This window comes from Macrobrachium rosenbergii, chromosome 8 (assembly GCF_040412425.1).
Source record: "Macrobrachium rosenbergii isolate ZJJX-2024 chromosome 8, ASM4041242v1, whole genome shotgun sequence".
In the NCBI taxonomy this organism is placed as follows: Eukaryota; Metazoa; Arthropoda; class Malacostraca; order Decapoda; family Palaemonidae; genus Macrobrachium; species Macrobrachium rosenbergii.
Genome location: NC_089748.1, coordinates 14001351 through 14019612, shown reverse-complemented (window position 1 = coordinate 14019612; position 18262 = coordinate 14001351). Strand labels below are relative to the sequence as shown.

At 38.0% G+C, this 18262-nt stretch overlaps 1 protein-coding gene across 7 annotated transcripts in view; it reads right to left on the bottom strand.

Annotated features, from left to right (window-relative positions):
• The window catches only part of LOC136840608 (uncharacterized), a 776063-nt gene that overhangs the window by 327016 nt on the left and 430785 nt on the right, over positions 1-18262 (bottom strand). The gene's annotated exons all lie outside the window — the stretch shown is intronic.

Below are 18262 nucleotides of genomic sequence, written 5' to 3'. Positions count from 1 at the left end.
GTACAAGGCGTCGGCGGTGACGATGAGATGACTCATGTTTTCCTTTCGTTACTGAATTTCTTGCTTTCCGTTTTTGGTGTTAGGATGAAATCAATGCAGTACCTCATTCGCATGGTATACCTACAACGACTTTTATGGAAAACCTTAATAAAAATTAGATTCGTTGTGATTAATATCTTCCAATTTGCATTATAAACGAAATCTGTGTGTGTGTAAGGTGCTCATAATCAGGATTCCTACCAGTGTATCATCTTCCAGTAATATATAGGATGTGTTTACAGAGATCTTGGCATTTCCGTCTATATCTAGACCAGGCCTATAAAAGAGAGAGAGAGAGAGAGAGAGAGAGAGAGAGAGAGAGAGAGAGAGAGAGAGAATACATCGTTAAAAGGTGGAACATATAGTAATCAGGGGAAAAGGATTTGGCCGCTAATAATAACCAAACAGTTATCTTGTGATGAAAATGTTCTTCAAACAATCGTTTACAACCAGTTCTTGGAGTCATTTCCATTCTCTCCCCTTTACGTTGTGATGAGAACTTGCGGCATTCTTCTTACCGAGGTTCTTTTTAAAGGAGTAGTAAAACGCAAACCTAATATATATAAATTTGATTCTAGTATATAACTCAATTAACTCCTTCACTTTCCAAAACATGCTGTTGAACATGATCACTGATGCCAATACAATGTGATGTAGGAATAATTATCACATACACTGAAAGACATTCTTGGCCTCGTCTTTGAACTTTCTCGTTCTCCTCCCCATCTACCTTATCCTAAGTACCCTACCAAACGCCAGCTCCGACAAACGGTAGCATGCACCTGAGGTCGACTTTTTGAAGTCACCTTCAGGCCTCAATCAAAGTCCTTGGTGAAATTCCATGCAGGCAGTGCTCCAGATCGGCTGTAAGAAACTTGTCTTAAGAGCAAAATATGCGAGAATTACCTTGTAAAAGTTTCAAGGGGTCGCACGAAAACGACTTGAAAACAATAATTAACGTCACGGTTAACAGTCGAGAAAAAATTAATTTTGATAAACTAGGGAGAAAGGTGTTTCGTAGGGCCGCCATCACAAACTTGAAAACTTTGTTCCAAAGGGGCACAAGATTTAAAATGTGGATTTTTGTGAGTTCGTGCGTGTGTGGGTAGATTGGTCGGGAGGTACCGGATGGTGGGAAGAAGGCAGCGTTTTCACGTTGCATGTTCAAAACACAAACGTGTTACAGAAAGTTCTAACCCCAAAGCTGGATGACCAGGGAGAGAGAGCACATTTTTTGTTATGATATCAATTGTATAAAGCTCTTAAAACTCATAGTTAATATATACAGGGTGAAAAAATAATGTAATAAAATATATCAAATACAGAAAAAACTATGATCAGTAAACAGGCAAACGAAAATTAACGATTAAAAATACATATTGGTCTACAAAAAAGAGAAACACTAATTACTTTACAAGAAACGAAAATTTTCATAGACTCATTCAGTAAATTAGAACCAAAGACTGTCCACACTTATTAAGAGAAGCATACACATATACACAAGTAACTTTTAAAAGAAAAAATCTCACACAAAACTTGTAAAAACATGTGCTTGCAAGATTACTTAGTAGCCCCTGTCAAGATGACAGGACATAAATTGGTCTAGGATTCCACAAACTAGAAGGAACGTAATCGAAACAATGTCTTAATTTCTACACTAAATCTGTGAGAAAGGGAGGGTAACATCAGTTCTGTCTTGTCACTTTTCCAGAAATTGTTATTTCTGCATTTAAGTTTAAAACTGTTCATTTCATTTTGGTAACTATTACAGTAGGAAAACTACTACTTTTTACCGTTATGTAGAAATAGGTTAGTGTACTGAGATTTCCAGAAAACTTCAGAACATGGCCAGCTGCACTTGTGGTTGCCTTTAATCGTTGTCCAGCTTAGATGAGCGCTTTTATTCTTTGTATCCCACTATTGTTCCATAAAACTACGCTGGGACTTGTGATTCCCTGTGCACTTATTAACACACCTTACTCTGTATAATCACTTATATAACTTGATATCCCAAAGGTCCAGATACGAACACAGCAGTACAGCCAAGAATGGCTGTTGGCTATCGCCTGACACTTCCGTATTCTGAGAACCTAAGAGAACCATCGTTTTGTTAATGAGTTTCCAAACTTCAGAGGCGACTCTTGATCTGAACTGACTAACGCCTTGGATGACCAATAAATACCCATCCCCATGCACTTTTGAATAAATGCCGAGGACAATGCCGCCTACACTGAAAAAAGTCTAATATTCTGGCAGGAATATTTGTTCCCTGCGGCATTGCATTGCTGTTTTGTGCGACCTTCTTGATGAAGTAACTGCATGCTTATCACGGTTTGTGTGTGTGTGCACATGTACCTGAGGAAGCACTCCTGCCTGTGTTGTGTCCAGAGATCCTGTCCCTAAGTTTATTAGGAAATGCCACTCTTGATCAAACCCGGATACCTTAAAGAAATTGCGAAGTGTGCAGTGTTAGGTATTTTTGTTGAATAATTATGTCAACGTTGCAGCCAAGAGACCAATGAGATCTTCCTCGTGGAAATATGACATTCTACACTCATTGACCACTCAGAGTTAAGTACAATTTATGCTTGCTCTCAGAGAGAAAGTCTAAATAGGGGAGGGTAAAAGAATGGGTTTACCGAGACTCAAGTCAATGATTTACCTAGGTGCTCCTTGGCAGTTTGATCATCGTTTTTGGCACTGTCATAACTGTAATTCTTGACCTAACCAATCAATAATTAATTATAAAATACCATCAACGTTCTTCATGGTTGTTAATGTTAGATTGAGAATTGAATTTTATTTTTTACCTTCATATTTGATAATTAAAGCTCCCAGGGAAAATTTAATTCTAGAAGTGGGAAACCTCTCTCTCTCTCTCTCTCTCTCTCTCTCTCTCTCTCTCTCTCTCTCTCTCTCTCTCTCTCTCTCTATATATATATATATATATATATATATATATATATATATATATATATATATATATATATATATATATATATATATATATATATGTGTGTGTGTGTGTGTGTGTGTGTGTGTGTGTGTGTGTGTGTGTGCGCGTGTGCACCAGCAACTGACACACTCCGGCAGAACTTTTTTCCATATCTGTAAGATGCTAAGAAGTTAAGGAGACTGCTTACCTCTTGAAAATTCTAGGCAGCCACGTAATGCTAACCAAGCCACCCAATCCCAGATTGAAGAGATCAGCAATCCCAGGATAATCACAATTAGGTGACATTTTCCTGCCTTCTGCAGAAGTTCACTGCTTTATCCCTGAGTCCTTGGTTCCTATAACCATAACCTATTTTTGATTTTTTGATCCAAAATCCTTTTTCATTCCGCAGCCCTTTCTTTCTTTTCTCTTCAGCGTTTGCCTAGCTATCGGCATAATGTGCCTTGTTCCCCTGGCTTCCCTATGAAAACATTGACTGCTTATTTTAAAAAAGGTAGGCAGGAAATTAAAATTCAGTGCATTTCAGTACCAGAATATTCAAGGTCGAGAGAAAAGTTATTACTGAATTAAATCATCTTTCTTATCAGAGCGTCTTGGGGGTGACTGGACAGGGGAATATAATATCAAGAAATCAAAACAGAACACATGCCATTTCATTAGAGAAGTCCACGGATTATTGCTGCTCGCTCTGTGAACCTCCATTGCATTTAGTAATTGTAATTATAACCTATCTCGAACTTTACTGTCTGAAATACATAAGAAAACGTAATGTCTACTAAGTGACAGACTGAATGCGTTACAATGCAATAATACGAGAAAGAATTTGATTACCAAATACAATGTGACTTAAAATATACACATGGACAGAAGAAATGAATGAGTGTTACACACAGACACACTATATATACACATACATATATATATATATATATATATATATATATATATATATATATATATATATATATATATATATATATATATATATGTGTGTGTGTGTGTGTGTGTGTATCCAATACCACAATGGTCCCGTGGCATACAAACATACAGAAGCGCTCGCATGAAAGGCTATATATACGGTATATCCTTCTCGCGGTCAGGTCAGTAACGTAACCTCATTCTGATATGCCGGATAGCAGGTTCGAACCATGCAATAATGTCAAAATTTCTTCAAATTTTTATAGCTGGAGCTTAGGTTTTGATGTGATAGCGTATCCAAAAAAGTGTGAAAAACTCGAAATTATAAGGACAATATGGTTATCAGAATTACATACGTATCTGATAAAAGGTGACCAGGACATATTATATATATATATATATATATATATATATATATATATATATATGAAAAATATATATATATATATATTCTTATTTTTCATATATATAATACAAAAGTGATAATAATCACATATATATGTATATATATAATATATATATATATATATATATATATATATATATATATATATATATATATATATATATATATATATATATATATATATATATATATAATATTCGTTTGCATTTTGAGTACTTGTGACTAATGTTTATTTTACGATGTCTTTTTTGTTTAGTAACTTTCTAAAGCCCTGAAAGCATGAAAGAAAGAGATGGCACCACTCAGGCTCAAGAGTCAACTTTCTACGCATTTTGTCCTGAGCCAAGAGAATCGTCTATACACATGTGACGACCTATTACCGAATCTACGAAATCTACTCGAAATAACCAGTCAGAAAGCATGATGAATCAAAACAATAAAATAGCGGAGATAATTAAATAAAAACTGTACTGAACAACAAATAATAAAAGGAAGGGACGATGAGCAGAAGGAGGAGGAGGATGAGAAGAGGAAGAAGGAGATGAAAAAGAAGAGAAGAGGAGAGACAGGTAGATACGGCGTCAAGGAGTTACGGTTCTGGTTGGTGAGGAAGGAGGCGAGTTGCACAAGTGGATTGAGAAGGGGTCCTTGGATCCCTATGGACCCTTAAGGGAAGGAACGGGAAAGGGGGAAGAAGGGACCGCCTCCAAAGAAGGGCCTCTTCCTTCCTCCCCCTTCTTCCTTAGGGGATCTGCTGCGAGTCTCCACGGCACCAGCCGAGCCAAACACAATCACTGAACCATCATCGCCCAGTCTTCCTGTTTCGCCATTCCTAGGCCCTTATCTCCCTCCACCCTACCCCTCACCACTCTCTCTCTCTCTCTCTCTCTCTCTCATACATACTCAGGGTGGACATAAGTTGCACCAATGTTGGTAAATAAAATGAGATATATTTGAGCTTCTCTCTCTCTCTCTCTCTCTCTCTCTCTCTCTCTCTCTCTCTCTCTCTTAAACGGATACGCCAAAGCAAACACAGTACCCTCCAGCAAATTTGCGTATCTCCATATTGGCAAATATCTTCGCATATTCTTCAAGACGTGATGAGTTACGATATTCTAATCTTCGTTAGCATAATAATTGCACCGAATGATTGCCTGATTAAATGCCAACTTTGTTCATGTTCTCGGGATCGTAATGACTTTCTGATGGTTACAATTATATCGTGTGACTGGTGTGCACACGCGCACAACAATTATCACAGTAATCTATGTCTTTGTCTGTGTTGAGCATTATTATTATTATTGTTATTATATTATCATCATTATTATTAAAAAATTGACTTGTAAAATCACAACTTATTTTCAAGTGTCGTGCAAGACCTGTTTCTATTCTGCCCATCCAAAGAACCTCTTGGACGTTTGATTTGTTCAGCCAAGATTAAATAATTTGAGACTAAAATACAAATAGACATTCCTAATTATAACTAATAAAAATTCATATGGCAATAATAAGCGTTCATATTCATATGTACAATAAGAAGGAATAAACAGAAGAAAAACATTATCATGTTTAGATCAAGGGGGGAAAGTTATCTCAGAGATGAAGCAGAAACTACAGTAGTACCATAAAGTAGGTGGTCAAAGGCCCATAGACCCATTCAGCTGCAGCACCGTAAATCCACAAACTTGCGGCATGAAAGGCCTCAGCTCCTGGAATACGGATTCATTAATAACATCCAGCTGCAGCAGTACACACATCCGGTCACGGTGGACCTCTTAAAGAGCATCTTGTTGCGGAGACGCTGGTGCACTCAGCTGCAATGGCATTATGCAAGGCCATCTAGTTGCAGTAATAAATGCGTATCTAGTCGAGGTGGAATTTTAAATAACATTCCGTTTCTCCAAGGTAAGCACATTCAGTCACAATGGAGTCCTATAAGAAAACTGAAGTCGGATGCCTTTCCGCTTACATAAACACCTAGGTCTGTGACATGAAAATACACTACTTGGATACACATTCAAAATACTATGAATTCGGGTCATTGCTGTGAGGGCGCAACTGAAAACACACCCAGCCTACTAGGCCAACAGCGACTAACATCACCTGAAGAATATTGGGAAAATCTTCCAGGGTTTTCAATACTAATATTCAAGAACAGTCCCCAGAAAGTGCCCATTCATAATTTCTTACGTACACCAACTTGCATTAAGACAAGCGCATCCACTGAGGTGTCCTGGGCACACCCCGTCGCAGTACCAGAAAAACACACCCATGTAAGGTCGGTGCCAGTAGCACACCCAGTTTGAGTGCTATAAGAATGCCCACCTATTTTTCCTTGGGCACACCTACTTCCATCGCCACAAGTACACCAAATTGTACTACCATAAACGTATCCACATGAGATTCCAAAAGCACATTCGAACCTAGTTATACGATCACGCCCACTCGCTAGGCCCAAGTTCGAGTCTCCGGCCGGCTAATGAAGAATTAGAGGAATTTATTTCTGGTGATAGAAATTCATATCTCGCTATAATGTGGTTCGGATTCCACAATAAGCTGTAGGTCCCGTTGCTAAGTAATCAATTGGTTCTTAGACACGTAAAATAAGTCTAATCTTCGGGCCAGCCCTAGGAGAGCTGTTAATCAGCTCAGTGGTCTGGTAAAACTAAGGTATACTTAACTTTTTTTAATACAATCACGCCAGCGATCAAAGCTAGAGTATTCCCAAGGGCAAAGCCGTAGGAAGGCCAAGTTACAGTGCCACTAGCACACTCACCTGCCGTGTCATGAGAGCTCCAAGTTAAAGTACCATTAACACGACCACCTGCGATGACATGAGCACATTCAGCGGGAAAGGTGGTTAGAGCATGTTGAACATTCCAATAACCACAAGAATATGGTAAACTGCGCACATAAACAGTGCTAGGTGTTGACGAGAGAAACATCTCTCTCTCTCTCTCTCTCTCTCTCTCTCTCTCTCTCTCTCTCTCTCTCTCAGTGGAACAACAAGAACAACGTCAACAAAGCAACGTTCTCTCCCAAAGCTTTCGTTCTTTCAGTGACACTTGCGAACAAAAGCACGACAGAAAAGATAAAATAACAAAGAAAATCGCACACCACCGGACTTTTTTTATTTATGAAGTATCAAATTAATTGCCCTCAAGAATGTCACACACACGCACACACAAATCGCACTCACACACTCACAATATGTATGTACTAATATATATATATATATATATATATATATATATATATATATATATATATATATATATATATATATATATATATATATATATATATATATTATTCACAATGCTCGTGTCATGAATGGGACAAGATTTGACTCCCAGGATGGCGAAAGTTTCCGTTAATGGTCCATCTATGATGGTTCACAGCCGGCGGGGTGCAGAAGGGCTTAGGACTTTCAACTTTACTTAAAATTTGTTCGAAACTAAAAATTAACACCTAAACACCTATGGTACACACAAACATATAATATATATATATATATATATATATATATATATATATATATATATATATATATACATATACTGTATATATATATACACGTTAGATAGGTAAATATATAAATGAGAGTATTTCCAGCAGTAATGTATAACAAACTGGATGCTACTCGCTTGACAGCAAGACTAGTGTATAAATAATCAGTCTGGATTTAAGGGTGTGGCCTCAAGCTAAAGGTGTGTCGGACTCGTTTATGCTGCGAGGCAAAAGGCAAAAACAAAACTTCTTCGCGAATGCCTCTTTGCTGTGGTCTGTATACACACAATGTTCAGGTTACAGCCGAAACGTGTCGACAGCCCGACTCTACCTGTAGCAGATTATTTACAGTACTAACGAGACAAATGAAATGCACGGGAATCAAATTTATGCCGAAATAAAATATGCACCATGAAATTAATAACTTGCCATGGCGGTGTTGCGACACCCGTGGCGTTAAACACACGACCATAATCAAATTAACCAATATGAACCTGTACGCCCCGTGCTAGTAGATTCCATCATCGAAACTTGCACATCTCTGCCCCCGACCCACACGCAGTTGCTGCTCTTTTGGTCAGCTTTAACCACTCGGCAAATATTCCGTTCCCTAACGTATTAGAGAACACAGATTTAAATGCGACTTCCGTGGACATAAGTGCTACAGCGTCAGTAGAGCAATCAGCGCGTTGTTACAGCACGGAAGCACAAAAGCAACGCCCTCCAAAAGAAATCAGCAAGATATGTTTGTAGCAGGAGATCACAGCAATGAAGTTAACAACAACAAACACCAGTTATTACAACAACAACAACAACAATAATAATAAAAATAATTTGTTAAAATCAAATAGAATGAAAAACAACCACAAATCAAGCTTCATGAATGAACGCGAAATAACATAACCTACAGAAAAATACTGTTTCAACGAAGAGTAATCACTTATAAACATATATAAAAAACGCCTTTGTACAAAAACGAAGGCAGTGAAAAAACAAGTAACTGAACGTAAAAAACTAAATTCTACAATGCGCAAAGATTATTGGCAATATGAATAGACTTCGATACCCCTGAGTGACAGACATCCGGAAACGTCCGTATTAAAAAAGACACAGCAAGGTAGCAAAACATTAACAAATTCCTGCCACAAAATGAGAAACACGAGCATTAATTACAGGTGAACAGTGGTAAAACGTGTGGGGGGGGGGTTAGGGGACTCATCTCGAACTTTCAAGCGTTGCGGGTACGGTAATTAGGTGGAGGGCAAATGGTTCATAACGTGAAAGCAAGTGAGGAAACGTTGTCAATATTCAGATTTAATAATAAAGAATATTACTCAAACACACGCAAAACAGAGAGTAGCTAACAGAAGAAAACACAACGCATTTAAGCAAAACATGAAAGTGTGTAAAGGCGAATTCGAGATTGGTTTGAGATGTATGAAGCAAGATGTACAAAACAGGGGACAGAACCTCAAGTAAACATATTCAAAGTGGTCCAGTTAGTGTATGTCGTAATACACACGTATCACTGCCTGCCACCCATGAATTTCGTATTACACTACTTTAACCTGAATGCATAAATAGTAAACCGCCAAATAAATCATACCGGAGGCCATGTTCCGATTCCTCAACAATCGAAAAATCAGAGCGTCTAAAAGCAAAACACCCAAATCTGAAAGAAAAAATGGAAAGTAAACAAACAGCTTCAGTCCAAGTGACTTCATAATGGGTAAAAAGCTCATGCCACACCGATACTTAGTGAAATCCATATTTCATCCCAACACAGGGACCGAGCAAACATATTTATCTCAGCATCTGAGTTTGAAATTGTCGCCCAGGCTGTTTTTGATGCACTCTGTGCCCTCCTCCAACTGCTGACCAAACAGGAGTGACGTATCAGAAAGTACTGTTGTACACTGGGGTGGTCTACGACACCTAAAGAGAAACTATTCCACTTAGATGTAATCTGTGCGCAAAGTGATAGTTTGAAGGGTACCTTCGTATTTTAATACTTTAATGTATTTCATGAGAAAGTTACTTTCAAGCTGCCGAAATTACGCCTTTTCCCATTGAGGGGATGGCTCCACAGGGTGTTGACCTTCCGGTTCTCGGCTGGAGTTTTGAGAATCCACACCATTTTCTACCAGGAGGCAGTGCTTTTTTTCAGCGATGGACACTAGGACGTTTTCCTTACTGAAATAGAGAGTATATACATACATACATACGAGTACATACATATATATTTATATGTATGTATGTATGTATGTATGTATGTATGTATGTATATATATATATATATATATATATATATATATATATATATATATATATATATATATATATATATATATACTATATATATTTATGTATGTATACTATATATATTTATGTATGTATATATATATATATATATATATATATATATATATATATATATATATATATATATATATATATATATATAATATACATAAAGGCTCATCTACAACGCTATGGTAATTTGGGATATACAGGTTAATTTCACTTCTTTTATTAAGTCCTTAATTTTGTAACATTGTGTCTTCAAATATATTCTGAACTCAGGTTTTTCTCAACCACATTTCAATAAATCCGTTTTTGTTCATTCACAGAGCTGCATTCATGACTCCACCTAAAAGTCCAAAGACCAAATCCGTTTTTTATGTTTTCTGGAAAGGAACAGCAACTTATTATTCGTTGAAGAACTAAATGATGCACTACGGCTGTGCTAACGCGCAGATAAATTTTAATATAATATGTTTGAATCTTACATAACCAACAATAAACAAATAAATAAAGACAATATTCTCTGAAAAGAAAGAAGTGTTTAAGGAAGATTTTCCAAAAGTGAAAGACATTAAAGAGAAAAAAGAGGTAATACTATCCTGCCGGACCATTAGCCTTGCTGCCCTCTCTCTCTCTCTCTCTCTCTCTCTCTCTCTCTCTCTCTCTCTCTCTCTCTCTCTCTCTCTCTCTCTCTCTCTCTCTCTCTCTCCCCAAGGTTTATAAATGTTAAATTCGTTTCGTGCTTCGCTTTTTCCCCTCAGTTAAAAGCTTCACACACCATTAGAACTTTATTTTAAAAGAAAACCCCTTAAAATTTTGTTCAGTTATAATAATAATAATAATAATAATAATAATAATAATAATAATAATAATAATAATAATAATAATAATACCATGAGCCCATAGTGTAAATTTCATACTCCTGTGCATTATTCTTTATTAACTGAATCACGCCTTCGGTGCATAGCCAATATATTAAAACGCAACGTACCATAAAATAAAGAAATACACCTAAAATATGGAATTAGAAAACGGGACTGAAAATGCAAGGCAAAAAGATCGAAGAATGAATATAGACCAGTAATAAAAATCATAACTGAACAAGCACAAAAAATGTGACAAGTACTTTCAGTCATAACAGCTTGCCGTCTGAGGCCACCTTGCCCCGTCGGCCCGGCCTATACTGTGCTAGCGAAGTGTTTACGCAAGATAAGGACATTACAAATGCAAGGTTCTTAATGACTGAGCACTGCCCGCACACATGCTGGTCACGGCTTAACTTGCACACCCATATTACAGCCACTCCCTCCTCCCCCTCCAAACCCACCTACGCTTACCGAGACATTACAAGTACAGGAAGATGTAAGCCTATCAAACATAGCTTGCTGCCATCAAAGTCGCATCGTGGATGGATTCTGAACCGGAAGTCTGGAATGGATAGGGAGCCTCATGGACTTTTCTCCAGTCTGTTCCATTTACAGCAGCAAATGATATGGCATGTGAATAGCTCCAGATTAAGTAAACGCTTAGCCAGACAGACACATTACATATATGTGTGTATATATATATATATATATATATATATATATATATATATATATATATATATATATATATATATATATATATATATATGTATAGAGAAAGAGAGAGAGAGAGAGATTTATAATATTATATATATATAATATATATATATATATATATATATATATATATATATATATATATATATATATAAATATTTATTTATATATATATATATATATATATTTCATAAACATTTATTTTGTTTCAAAATGCAACTATAGTGATGTTACATGCATTAATAGAACTGGAAATTTCAAGTGTCAATTCTGCACTTATAATTAAGTTAAGCGGAAAAACTCACTGAAAATTCATGATTGCTTGTACACAAGCAATCACGAATTTTCTAATCCCTAATATTCTTCCGGCATCGAATTCAAACGACCTCTCAGCATGTATTACCATACGATATCTTTTCATATCTATGTATATAAACTTAACGCTATTCTGACTATAGCTGATCACTGGCTCCTGTGAGATTTTTACCTGTTTTATTTTTCTATAAGGTGTTTATCAAGGTGTGTAACAAGCGCTCTTCTCTTTACCGACTTCCTAACAACAGATGAACTTGGCTTTCCAAGTTACTTCGAACCGCGGTAACAGACTTGTCAGCAATATGGCGAGAAGAAGAATCCATTCTCCTGGGGCTGGGAACTCAGGGACTCAGACCGACCGGATCTGGATCAGTCAGTCGCGATGAACTTGGTGTTCATGGATGCTGCAAAAACCAGCAGCAGCAGCAGCAGGTGTCAAACAGTCCGTCAGACAGAGTCTACACTTTCCGCTCATGTATGTAGCGTTCTTAGGTTAAATTAATATCACAATTAAGCTTAAGGGGGAGACGATGACTTGAAATTTGAAGTACTTTCGATACTCGAAAGTGGAATGAAAATGTAACACATTTGCTTCACTAATCTTAAACGATGACGTTACTGTGTTTATTCATATACGATTTACAGACATTATATATATATATATATATATATATATATATATATATATATATATATATATATATATATATATATATATATTATATATATATATATATATATGTGTGTGTGTGTGTGTGTGTGTGTGTGTGCGTGTGTGGCCTGGTTGGCAGCGCTCTGGTCTTTCATTTGAAAGACCTGGGTTCGATCCTGATGTGAATCAGAAATTTATTTCTGTTCCACACGTAATTTTATATATATTTATATATATATATATATATATATATATATATATATATATATATATATATATATATATATATATATATATATATATATAGTGTCTGTGTGATGGACTTATTCATTAGTTCCAGAAACCTAGTGTTGAAAGTGTTAGGGAATAGTCCTCTCCGAAGAGTAACTTTCCGAAATGAAGGAAAGAAACAAGACCAAGACAAACAGGGCCCCCGAAACTCTGCCTCTAAAACACCACAACCTCCCGCCGACTCTTTCTAGAAAAAAATCGCCTCATCACGTCCGACGAGGCCATCCATCGGTCCACGGACGTCGTCTCCTTCTGCTGAGTTACGCCATTGTCGCCTACTTGAACAGCAGGGGCAATAGCTCCCCCTTAAATCAAGCAGGTCTCCGGGTGTGTCGGAATCATCTCTTCTTTCGCTTCCATTTTTGGCTTCTCTCCTTCTCCTCTGGGACAACGACTTATTCACTCCTTCCCCCTCCCACCTCTCTCTCTCTCTCTCTCTCTCTCTCTCTCTCTCTCTCTCTCTCTCTCTCTCTCTTTACGCACAAAGACGAAAAGACACGAGAGAGAGAGAGAGAGAGAGAGAGAGAGAGAGAGAGAAGAGAGAGAGAGAGAGAGAAATATCTTTGTCCAAGTCCCTTGCCGTTTGTCAGTATTTCAATGCCGCAGCCGCCGCCGCCGCCGCCTCCAGCAGCCCTTTGTGCCGCAAGCGTTGTCATCTCTTGCCAGGGAGACGGCAGTATCGCCGCCGCTACCGCAAGTCATGTTGGCAAGTAAAGGGGAGGGAAGAGGACAGGGGAAGGGGAGGGTAGGGTTAAAGCACGCAATTGCAGCTTAACTCAAGATACCCTCTCTCTGCTCCCCTCCCACGCCCCCTCCTCCTCCTCCTCCTCCTCCTCCTCATTCTCAACAAACCTTTCCTCTGGCCTTACTATCCCCTTTCTGCTTACACTCCACCTTATTCCTAGACTGCCTTTCTGCTTCTGCTGAATCTGGATGCCGCTGGTGCTCCTGCTCCTGCTTCTGCTGCTGCTGCTGCTGCTGCTCCCGCCACGAAAATCGTACTCAACTCAACTTCTCAACACTATTACCTGGGGGGCCTCAAGCCTTGACAAGGGGTCCTCTCACACACTGCACAACGCCCGGAACTTAACAAGGAACGCGAAGGGAGAGAGGGGGGTGGGGAAGGGAGGGAGGGAGGGAGGGAAGGCTGAGACTGAAGGGGAAGACGAAGCTGGAGAGGAGGGCATAAGAACTTTGGCGTGGAAGGGGCACGACGGGGTAGGAGGGAAAGTAGAGGAGGGATTAAGCTCCCTCTTCTGAAATGCACCAGAGAGGAGAGGTACAGTGCACAGGAAGAGGGGAATATTGAAAATAAGAAAAGTGGATGAGGGGAGATAAGGAAAAGAACGATGCGGGGACGGGAGTGAAATAGCGTAAATGGAAGAGAAAAATAATTATTGTGTGTGAGTAGGCAATACAAACGGACTCAGGAATCATTCGAAAAATTATTCACTCGAGTTTCAGGAAGTTGTGACAAATGGCAATAAAATTCCAGTCAGTCTGTTATTTGCACTGTAATTACCTTGAGTTTTTGTGAAAATTATAGGTGAAAACGACACAAAAGCTATATTGGTTTCTGGCAATGTTTTTTTTTTGGTTTCTGGTAATGTTATTTTTGGTTTCTGGCAATGTTAAACTGAAAACTTCTATCCACTGCACTTAAAAATTAATTGCTGAAAGGTGTTTTGATTTTTAGGGAGGCGAAACTAAAAAATTACTTCCTTTGGTCAATGAAAAATTAAAGCAGGAGTTACCATTCACTTTCCCAACGAGTTCTTACCAATTTTTAAACATTTGGCTTTTCCCCTACACATGATTCGTGACCTCTCTGTATTAAAAGGCATTGGAATTCTCTTCCAGGCTTCAGAAGGAGAGGTCTATCACTTCCTTTGAAGGCAATCCCATTCTACTCACCAACTAACACCCCACCCTCCTCAATCCCCACTCTCTTTCTCATTCGACCGAAGGTTAAGGGCATTAGGCTACAACTTACTGCATAGACCGCAAACGTCCTCAAGGCTTACCCGACCCCGTACTTATAGTTTCTGTGTTCCACCCCTTAACTATCACTTACTTAAATCTTGGGACGCATTCTGTTAAGAACACCAAATATTCCAAACTATCTGGCTATATATGTTGGTACAAATCATTACATAACAATTGCAGGCAGGATTTATACAAACGTATTTCAATATGAATTAAATACCAGGCGATTTTTAGGTAAAGGATAGTTTTGAGATATAGGGAACTTTTGAAAAAATGAAGTATTTCGTATATGTTTTAACAAATCATTATACAACAGCTGCATGTAGAATTCATTCAAATGTGGTTCAATATGGATGAAATAAAACCAAGTGGCATTCAAAATGCAAAGGAAAGGTTCGAGGTTTAAAGAACTTTGGAATAATTTGGTTTTTCTTGGGCTCCTCGCTCAATGAACGCGAATACATGATGAATTTCAGACATACAGAATTCCGCTAAAGAGATGTACATTAGCTCGGAAGAGTGAACTGAGTGTTTTAAAAGTAGAGTTACATTCAGAACATTTGATCATCGCCAAGACATTCAAGTGATCAACAAGAAAATATTGATAAAATTTAAGGCATTTGATCTCTGATAAAATATTAGGTTCCCGAGGGGAAGAGAGAGAGAGAGAGAGAGAGAGAGAGAGAGAGAGAGAGAGAGAGAGAGAGAGAGAGAGAGAGAGAGAGAGAGAGCTAATGTATAGTAGAGTAGAGGTACCCGAGAGAGGAAATTAGAATCGTGAAATAAGGCGGGGATGAGGAGCCCACCAATTTGCAAAAGTTAACCCAAGGTGGTCGCGACAGGTTTTGCTAAAAGACCATTGTAAACTAAATACAAAAACATTCCGTCATTCGTTTCCGTTGAGCACAACAGGAATGAAACCGATTATAGAACGTACTACATGTATGAGGAATATATATATATATATATATATATATATATATATATATATATATATATATATATATATATATATATATATATATATATATATATATTCCTTCATATATGTATGGCTTCTAACCACATCTCAAAAGACACGCTAGAACCGAAAGTTAATATCGTCTAAAACCTACTCTTTAACAGTGAAAGGCGTATCTAGTTATAAAAGATGACCCACGAATTTAGGATTTGAAAACCAATGTGGTTTAACCAATAGAAGGGCTGTTATATCTATCAAATATTGTCTCATCTATAAAACGCTATTCTGGAAAACGAAGTTCCATGAGCTGAGGTTGATGTTAGCCATGGCACCATCAAGACGGGTCGTATCACGGCTTAGATCAAACACAGTCCATGGCACTTTTCGGTATACTCGTATATGGGAACGAATCTTGGTAAAACTTTACTTCAGCAGTGGGCGCTGCTGCGGCTGAACTTAAATCCATTACTTCCACAAGGTTAAAAATCTCTCATTATTGCGCTGTTTGCATCTTGAGAACCAATGCGGTCATAATAAACGCTGTCATAAACCTTTACCGTAGTTTCTGGCGGTAGGCTACAGACCGCACTTTGTGGCACTAGAAAAAAAAATTCACCAGCAACTACACGTACAATGTATCCAGTCGTACAACAGTTATCTACCAAACTCGTTTCCCCGTAAGGCGGTGGTGCCGTCAGTGCACCTCACGTTGTTCACTGTAGGTATTACTAAAGGATATTTGCAATGTCCCTTCGGTCCCTAGCTGCATCCAGTTTTTTAGTCTTTTACTTTATCCCCATCCACGCTTCCTTTCTTTGATCTTGCTGTCCAACACCTCTAACTGTTACCTCTTAATGCAACTATAGGGTTTACTTCATGTTCTTTCTTTAGATCCTTGGGCTTCACTGTTTCCACTCTGTTCCAGCGCTGACTGTAGGAAAGTGCCCCAGTGTTTGACTTGACAGTCTTCTTTTAACGTGCTTCTTTTTTTCCCCATTTGTATGGGGTAAGCACGATGCTTCTTTTGAAGGGCTTTGATTTGGCTTCGGGGTAGACTGTAGTCTCGATCGGCTGCCCTGCCTGTCATTGCTTAGACCCCGGTAGCGTATGTACATGTACTGTACCAGTCACGAGCGCCCTTTCTCCCAGCAGCGAGTTGTTACGTGGTTAGGTCGACAGTCGAGACGTGTGAGGTGTCTGTTCTGTTTTTAGGAGATGATGGAGAGGCTTTGTTTGTGTGTATTAGTCTGTAACACCCATTTGCTTTTTTAAGCAAACCCATCCGTTGATTACATGCATAATCCTGGGATGTCTACACGGATAGCAAAGTGTCCGCCTCTCGGACTGGTCAGCTGCGGATTTGAACCCGCGCCACAGACCTCTATGAAGTCCGAAGCTGCTGCTCTAACCGACTTGGCCATCGAGGCTCTGTTTGAGTTGACAGTCTAAATTTCATAAATCAATTAAGTATACCTAAACTCATCATGAAAATGTTCATACTAGCCAATTACGGCCTTATTCTGGCAGAACAAAAATCCACCAAACAATAACACAGGGGCAAAAAACGTGTGGAACGGCTTCAACTGTACGAGTATTTCTAAGTCAACTTCCTTTCATTTTTTAACACTATAATAACCATTCTGGTAAATGGTAAATCCTTCCTCACAATATTTTGAATCACGCTAGGCGAAGCTCCTTAGAAATCTGGAGGGATCTAAAATGATTTTGCTTAGCAGAGAAAATGATCTAAATTCACACACACACACACACACACACAAATATATGTGTGCGTTTGTGTGTATGGTGTGTGTGTACATACAGTATATATATATATATATATATATATATATATATATATATATATATATATATATATATATATATATATATATATATATATATATATGTAGAATCTACTGGTCACTTTTACCAGACACATATGTAATTCTAATTCGAGAAGTTAAGAGGGCATTGTGGCTATTAGAATTAGAATTATATATATATATAATATTATATATATATATATATATATATATATATATATATATATATATATATATATATATATATATATATATATATATTAATTTAATGAGCGAGAAGTAATTGGGAAGAAACCTGAATTGATCCATGCTTGAGATTTGTCCCGAGTTGATGAGTCTGACATCTTTTTCATTAATTCATCACCACTAAATCATCACGATCATCATCATCATCATCACCATGGCCTAAACCACTACCACTCCTGAACCTCGACGCTTCGTGCGAAGTGGCTTAGAGTGGCTGCCAGCCCTGAGGGTGGGAGGGAGGGAGGGAGGGGAGGAGCATTGGAGAGGGGAGA